Raw genomic sequence first — 7,449 nt, 5'->3', positions numbered from 1 at the left:
ACTTCTAAAGCCTGTCAGCTGGACTGCAACCCAGACCCTTCTACACCTTCTTCATTCAATGCATTCACAGAATCACAGAATGTTAGGGGTTGGAAGGGACCTTGAAAGATCATCCAGTCCAACCCCTCTGCCAGAGCAGGATCATCTAGAGCAGATCACACAGGAACTCATCCAGGCAGGTTTTGAATATCTCCAGAGAGGGAGACTACACAACCCCCCTGGTCAGCCTGTTCCAGTGTTGTGTCAGCCTCACAGGGAAATAATTCTTCCTTCTGTTTCCATGGAACTTCCTATGCCTCAACTTCCACCATTGCCCCTTGTCCTTTCATCTGGCATCACCCAGCAGAGCCTGGCTCCAGCCTCTTGGCACTCACCCTGCACATCTTTATAAGCATGAATGAGGTCACCTCTCAGTCTCCTCCTCTCCAAGCTACAGAGCCCCAGCTCCCTCAGTCTCTCCTCATAAGGAAGATGTTCCACTCCCTTCATCATTTTTGTGGCTCTGCACTGGACTCTTTCAAGCAGTTCCCTGAGGTCCTTCTTGAACTGAGGGGCCCAGAACTGGAGACAATATTCCAGATGTGGCCTCAGCAGGGCAGAGTAGAGAGGGAGGAGAACCTCTCTCAACATACTGACCACAACCCTTCTTATACAGCCCAGGATTTCTCACTTCCCATCTAGTCTTAGAGCAAGGAATATCACTGTGGCACAGCTTTGGGAGGTAAGGATCTCTTCCTGACTCTTTCTCTTTTTTTGTCCTAGCAGTCCCTCCACTGTTTATGCTGACAACTTTGTTTGCTCTCCCTCTCTTTCATTTCAGATACCCACAGCAAGACATCTGGTGCTCAAATCTGCCCTGTGAAGTGCTGAGCAGCATAAATTCTGCTGCAGCGTGCTCTGAGTCGTGTCAGAGCAGAGTGTGTTAGGCATGTCAGGCTGTGGAGAAGCATTGCTTGGCTGCTCATCAGTGCTTTTCAGAGCTTCCTCCAGAGTCACCTCTCAGAAAGCAGCCTGTGCATCTCCTGTCCTTGAAAATGACCATTTGCAAAGGTGTCTTGAAGTGCCAGAAAGATCATAACTGCTGGAAAGTGTCCAGAGAAGGGCCATGAGGATGAGCAGAGGGCTGGAGCTCCTCTCCTGTGAGGAGAGACTGAGGGAGTTGGGGCTGTTCAGTCTGGAGAAGAGAAGGCTCTGAGGAGACCTAATTGTGGCCTTCCAGTATGTGAAGGGGGCTACAAGAAAGCTGGGGAGGAACTTTTCAGGGTGCCAGGGAGTGATAGGACTGGAGGGAATGGATCCAAGGTAGAGGAGGGGAGATTTAGAGTAGATGTCAGGAAGAAGTTCTTCCCCATGAGGGTAGTGAGAGCCTGGCACAGGTTGCCCAGGGAGGTGGTGGAAGCCTCATCCCTGGAGGTGTTTGCAGCCAGGCTGGGTGTGGCTATGAGCAACCTGATCTAGTGTTTAGGTGTCCCTGCCCATAGCAGGGGGTTTGGAACTAGGTAATCCTTGAGGTTCCATTGAACCCTGACAGTTCTGTGCTCACTGCCCCTGCAGAAATGTCATGCTGGGTCATGTGTGCTCTGCAGTGCAGGTTGGTGCCTGGCCAATCTGGCTCAAATGAAGCACTTTCTATCCCTAGGTATGAAGTTATTCATTTCCTGATGTCAGCTTTTATATCTGCAGGGATTACTGCTTGTTCTGCTCTAAATAAAATCTCATCTTGCATGTGTGCACACACAGAGAGAGGATCACAGGATCAGAGGATGTTAAGAGTTGGAGGGGACCTTCAGAAATGATCGAGTCCAACCCCCCGGCCAGAGCAGGACCGTAGAATCTCACACAGGTCACACAGGAACACATCCAGATGGGTCTTGAAAGTCTCCAGAGAAGGAGACTCCACAACCTCTCTGGGCAGCCTGTTCCAGTGCTCACAGAGCCTCACAGTGAAGTTCCTCCTCATGCTGAGGTGGAACCTCCTGTGCTGTAGTTTATATCCATTGCCCCTTGTCCTGTCACAGGGTGTAGCTTAGCAGAAGCTGTGCCCTTCTTCTTGACACCCTCGGATATTTATAGACATTGATTAGACCCCCTTCTCAGTCTTCCCCTCTCCACACTAAACAGCCCCAGGTCTCTCAGCCTCTCCTCATCAGGCAGTGCTCCAGTCCCTCAACTCTTTGCCAGGTAACATGAACAGTGATGCCTGTGGTCCTTCTTCCTTCCAGTGCAGCCACATGCTCTGTGTAGGAACTGTTTGACTGCCTTCACCACCCCACTCAGACAGCTTTCAGGAGTGCTCAGCACTTGTTCAGCATGCTTTCATTTCCCTGGAGTTCACACTGCCATCTTTAAGCCATGCCCTAAAGTGACAACATGGGATTGTTGCTCCCCACCTCCCCTCACCCCCCACCAGGGAAAGGCAGAGTCTCCTAATTTAACTCACTCAACCCTAGTGGTGTCAGGGCTCTACCAGTAAGTGCTCAAGGTGCTGACTTGGCAGCTATGTGTCTCCAAGCTCTGTCTGTTCCAGGGGTTTATAGCAATTTGGGGCTGGCCCATTCCCCTTCCCCTTCCCCTCTCCCTCCACCCCTCTCCCCTCTCCTCTCTCCTCAGTTCTTGGCTCAGGGAGAGATACTAACTTGCTTCTGCTTGACCTTAGCTGCATTGTTTTGGTATTAACTTCCCTGCTCCTTTCCCTTGTTCCTTCTTTTGTGCGAGGGAGGCAGGGAAGGAGAAGCTAGTAGCTCCCCTTGGTCTTTGACCAGGGCGGTTCCTGTGCAGTTTATTAATTGTCAATACCTGTAACTGTTGTCAGTCCTGTATATTTTGTACATATTCATTGCATCCCATTGTAGATTGCAGTTCTGCTTGTAAACACAGCTTTCATTTGCTTCCAACTGGGCTGGGCTGGCAAAGCTAATGGTGGAGGGGGTGGAATTTCAACCCACCACAACTACTTAGATGATTCCTGTGTGCTGAGAGGTGGGAGGACAGAGAAAAATCGGGTTGCTTGTCTTCTCTGTGAACCCCTAGAAATCCTTCACCTCTTTGGCTCTGGACATTTTCTCAGCGGCTCCAAAGTTTTTGAGGTATAATTGGAAGCACTTTAAAGTTCACAGATGTTCAGGTCGCTGTTTTCTGCAAGCTTCAGCTTATCTGAGGGCCAATATGCTGCTCTCAGCACTTCCTTGTGGCTGAAACTATGGCTGAGGACTCCCTCTTTTTCTACCCTTTCACTTACAGCAGAAGGTGTCTTCAGCCACTGCCTTGGTGCCCAGGAGCCCTTCCACAGCACATCTCAGTTTTCTGGTAGGACCACTAATCATGATCATGTTCTAGTGGAGGATGTCCCTGCTCACTGCAGGTGGGTTGGACTAGATGACCTTTGGAGGTCTCTTCCAGCCCAAACCATTCTATGATTCAATGTTCCCAGCCTTCACACTCTTAAATGTGATAAATGTGACCATAAAGATCCTGTCCTAACTCACTGCAAACACTGAATACATTTGAATTTGATACATCACATTGAGCCTGACTTGTACTACGCACTGTTGACTTCTCTGCAGTCCTGTACACTGTGCTTTGGCATCAGTATAGGTTCTCATTTTATGCAGAGGCCTGTTTCACTTTTGCCACTGCTATTGATTGAGTCTCTGCCTCTTTCTCTGTAGGTCTGATATCTGCCTTGATTTACTAAGCCACACATTCTTTCCTCAGAAAACTCAACTAGAATAAGTAAGACATTGAGGTGCTGGAGCATGTCCAGAGTAGAGCAAAGAAGCTGGTGAGGCATTTGGAGGCTGTCATATGAGGAGTGGCTGAGGGAGCTGGGGTTGTTTAGTTTGGAGAAGAGAAGGCTGAGGGAAGATCTTACTGCTGTCTACTACCTGAATAGAATAGAATAGAATAGAATAGAATAGAATAGAATAGAATAGAATAGAATAGAATAGAATAGAATAGAATAGAATAGAATAGAATAGAATAGAATAGAATAGAATAATAGTAGAATAGTAGAATAGAAGAATTAACCAGGTTGGAAAAGACCTTCGAGATCATCTAATGCAACCTATCACCCAACACCATCTAATCAACTAACCCATGGCACCAAGCACCCCAGCCAGTCTCTTCGTAAACACCTCCAGTGATGGTGACTCCACCACCTCCCTGGACAGCACATTCCAATGGCCAATCTCTCTTTCTGTAGGGGACACAGACTCAAGTTGCACCAGGGGAGGTTAAGGCTGGATGTGAGGAAGAAGTTCTTCATAGAAAGAGAGACTGGCCCATCATCTTCCCTCTGTGTAGCAAAAGGACTGGATCTAGCCATTGTTTCTTTTGATCATAGAAGACCCATAATTAAGGCTTTTAAAAGGAGCAGGAAAAACAATGAAATGACAAGAGGCAACAGAAGTCATTGCCACGTGCCATCAGCTCTCAGTATGCTTTGAAGCATGAGATTTGATTATCCCAGTCATAACAATTCAGGATAGTAACAAGGCTCAGCTGTCAGTATTAAAAGACAAAAAGATTTCAACAGATCTTTTGCTCCCAACCTCTCTACCACCACACACCCACCCCCCAGGAATAAAGTCCAACTGTCAACACCACAAACTCACCTTTGGTTCTATCTGTTGACTCTTCCCATGTCATAGACCACTGGCTGGAGAGCTGTCAGGCAGAAAGGGGGTACTGGTCGATAGTAGGCTGAACAAGAGCCTGCATTGTGCCCAGGTGGCCAAGAAGGCCAATGGCATCCTGGCCTGGATCAGGAATAGTGTGGCCAGCAGGAGCAGGGAAGGCATTCTGCCCTTGTACTCAGCACTGCTTAGGCCACACCTTGAGTCCTGTGTCCAATTCTGGGCCCCTCAGTTTAAGCAGGACATTGAGACTCTTGAATGTGTCCAGAGGACGCGATGATATTGAAGGTCTCTTCCATCCTGGTTCTATTCTATTCTATTCTATTCTATTCTATTCTATTCTATTCTGAGCACAAGCCCTGTGAGGAGAGGCTGAGGGAGCTGGGGTTGCTTAGCCTGGAGAAGAGGAGGCTCAGGGGGAGACCTCATTGCTCTCTACAAGTACCTGCAGGGAGGCTGTAGCCAGGTGGGGGGCTGGTCTCTTCTCCCAGGCATCCAGCACCAGAACAAGAGGACACAGTCTCAAGCTGTGCCAAGGGAGGCTTAGTCCGGATGTTAGGAAGAAGTTCTTACCAGAAAGAGAGATTGGCCATGGGAATGTGCTGCTCAGGGAGGTGGTGGAGTCACCTTCACTGGAAGTGTTTAGGAAGAGCCTGGATGGGGTGCTTGGTGCCATGGTTTAATTGATGAGATGGTGTTGGGTTATAGGTTGGATTAGATGATCTCAAAGGTCCTTTCCAACCTGGTCTGGTCTGGTCTGGTCTGGTCTATTCTATTCTATTCTATTCTATTCTATTCTATTCTATTCTATTCTATTCTATTCTATTCTATTCTATTCTATTCTATTCTATTCTATTCTATTCTATTCTTTATAGATTGTAACACATCTTTATAGAATAAACCAGGTTGGAAGAGACAGACCTTCAAGGTCATTGTGTCCAACCCATCAACCAATCCAACAACTGCCTCTGCAAGGCAAATTTAGGCCAAAACATTCCACTTCATGCAGAGTATCCTTTGCCTCCATCAAACGCTATCTAAGATGACAGCTGCACAAATCATTTGTGGGCTTATGCAGCTCTAAATGGAGTCATAATGTTAATAATCTGTTTCCCAGGCTTGAATGAATTTGGGCTACAGTGCCTATAAAGATCCAGAAGGTTCCAAACCAACCAGGACAGCTCTCACTGCTTTGGACTTTACAAAGGTTTCTATCTCCATGTGGAGGAAATTTAGCATGGTGAGTGCGTTACTCATGAAACCCACGTGCATAATGTAGTAGATGATCTTTGAGGTCCTCTCCAACCTAAAGCAATTTCTGAGCCTGTGATGTCATTGTGGGAAATCCACTCTGCTGCTGCACGATTTCAATCAGCAGTTTGCAGGTTCCCTGCTCACAGTGCTTAAAGCCTCTTTCACTGTGTAAAACCAGCGGTGACTTCCTAATCCAGCTCCAGATTCACAGCCACTCCATGCAATTTTTCTTTAATCCTTACAATACACTGAGTTTTAATCAACAACTCGATTGGCTCTCTAAAAGCAAGCAAATAAACCCCCAGTTTTATTTTGTTGTGTTTTGTTTCTCCTCGCTAAGGGGAATCTTTAATTTGCCAGACTGAAAAACAGGAACCTGCAGCTGTCTCTGTGAGGTTTGAAGCTTTCTCTGCAAGGTTTGAAGCTTCCTCTACAAGGCAAGGCTTTGAATGTGCAGAAACAGGTTCTGCTGTTGCTGGGCTGACCTACCTTTGACACAGGAGTCTATCAGTTCTGCTTCATGGAAAGCCACATCAGCAGACATCAAAGGCTGCAGCAAAGCTCCTCAACCTGTGCAACTCCAAACGCCTGCTGCTTCCCCATCTGCTTGTGCTCCTCCACGCTACCATGCCAGGCTGGATGCACTTTCCATAGGGGAGAAACTGTTTCCAAAGGCCTGCAGTGATAGGACAAGGGGCAAGGCCTTCAAACTAGAGAAGAATAGAATAGAATAGAATAGAATAGAATAGAATAGAATAGAATAGAATAGAATAGAATAGAATAGAATAGAATAGAATAGAATAGAATAGAATAGAATAGACCAGACCAGGTTGGGAGAGACCTTCAAGATCATTGTGTCCAACCTATCACCCAACACCACCTAATCAACTAAACCATGCAACCAAGCACCCTATCCAGTCTCCTCCTAAACACCTCCAATGATGGTGACTCCACCACCTCCCTGGGAAGCCCATTCCAATGGACAAGTTTGGGTTGGATCTGAGGAGGAAGTTCTGCACCATGAAGGTAGTGGAGCACTGCAACAGGTTGCCTGGGGAGGTAGTTGAAGCCCCATCCCTGGAGATATTCAAGGTGAGGCTCAGCAGGGCTCTGGGTAACCTGATCTACTTAAGGATGCCCCTGTTTACTGCAAGGGGGTTGGACTAGATGACTTTTGGAGGTCCCTTCCAACCAAAACAATTCTATCAGCACCAGAACAAGAGGACACAGTTTCAAGCTGTGCCAGGGGAAGTTTGGGCTCAAGGTGAGGAGAAAGTTCTTCACAGAGAGAGTCATTCGCAGTTGCAATGTGCTGCCCAGGGAGGTGGTGGAGTCCCCATCCCTGGAAGTTTTCAAGAAGGGGTTGGATGTGGCACTTGGTGCCATGGTTTAGTAGTCATGAGGTGTTGGGTGACAGGTTGGACTTGATGATCTTTGAGGTCTTTTCCAACTTTATTGATTCTATGATTCTGTGATGTGAGATGAAGGGAGAAGCAGCCTGAGATGAGAGAGGGAACACACTGCTGCCAGCTTTGGCTTCATGGATAGTGACATTTTTATC

Source organism: Melanerpes formicivorus, unplaced genomic scaffold, assembly GCF_026170545.1.
Source record: "Melanerpes formicivorus ecotype bairdi unplaced genomic scaffold, bMelFor1.0.p_v2 SCAF_54, whole genome shotgun sequence".
NCBI classification, from domain to species: domain Eukaryota; kingdom Metazoa; phylum Chordata; class Aves; order Piciformes; family Picidae; genus Melanerpes; species Melanerpes formicivorus.
The sequence above is the reverse complement of the archived record's forward strand: the minus strand, read 5'-3'. Positions refer to the sequence as shown.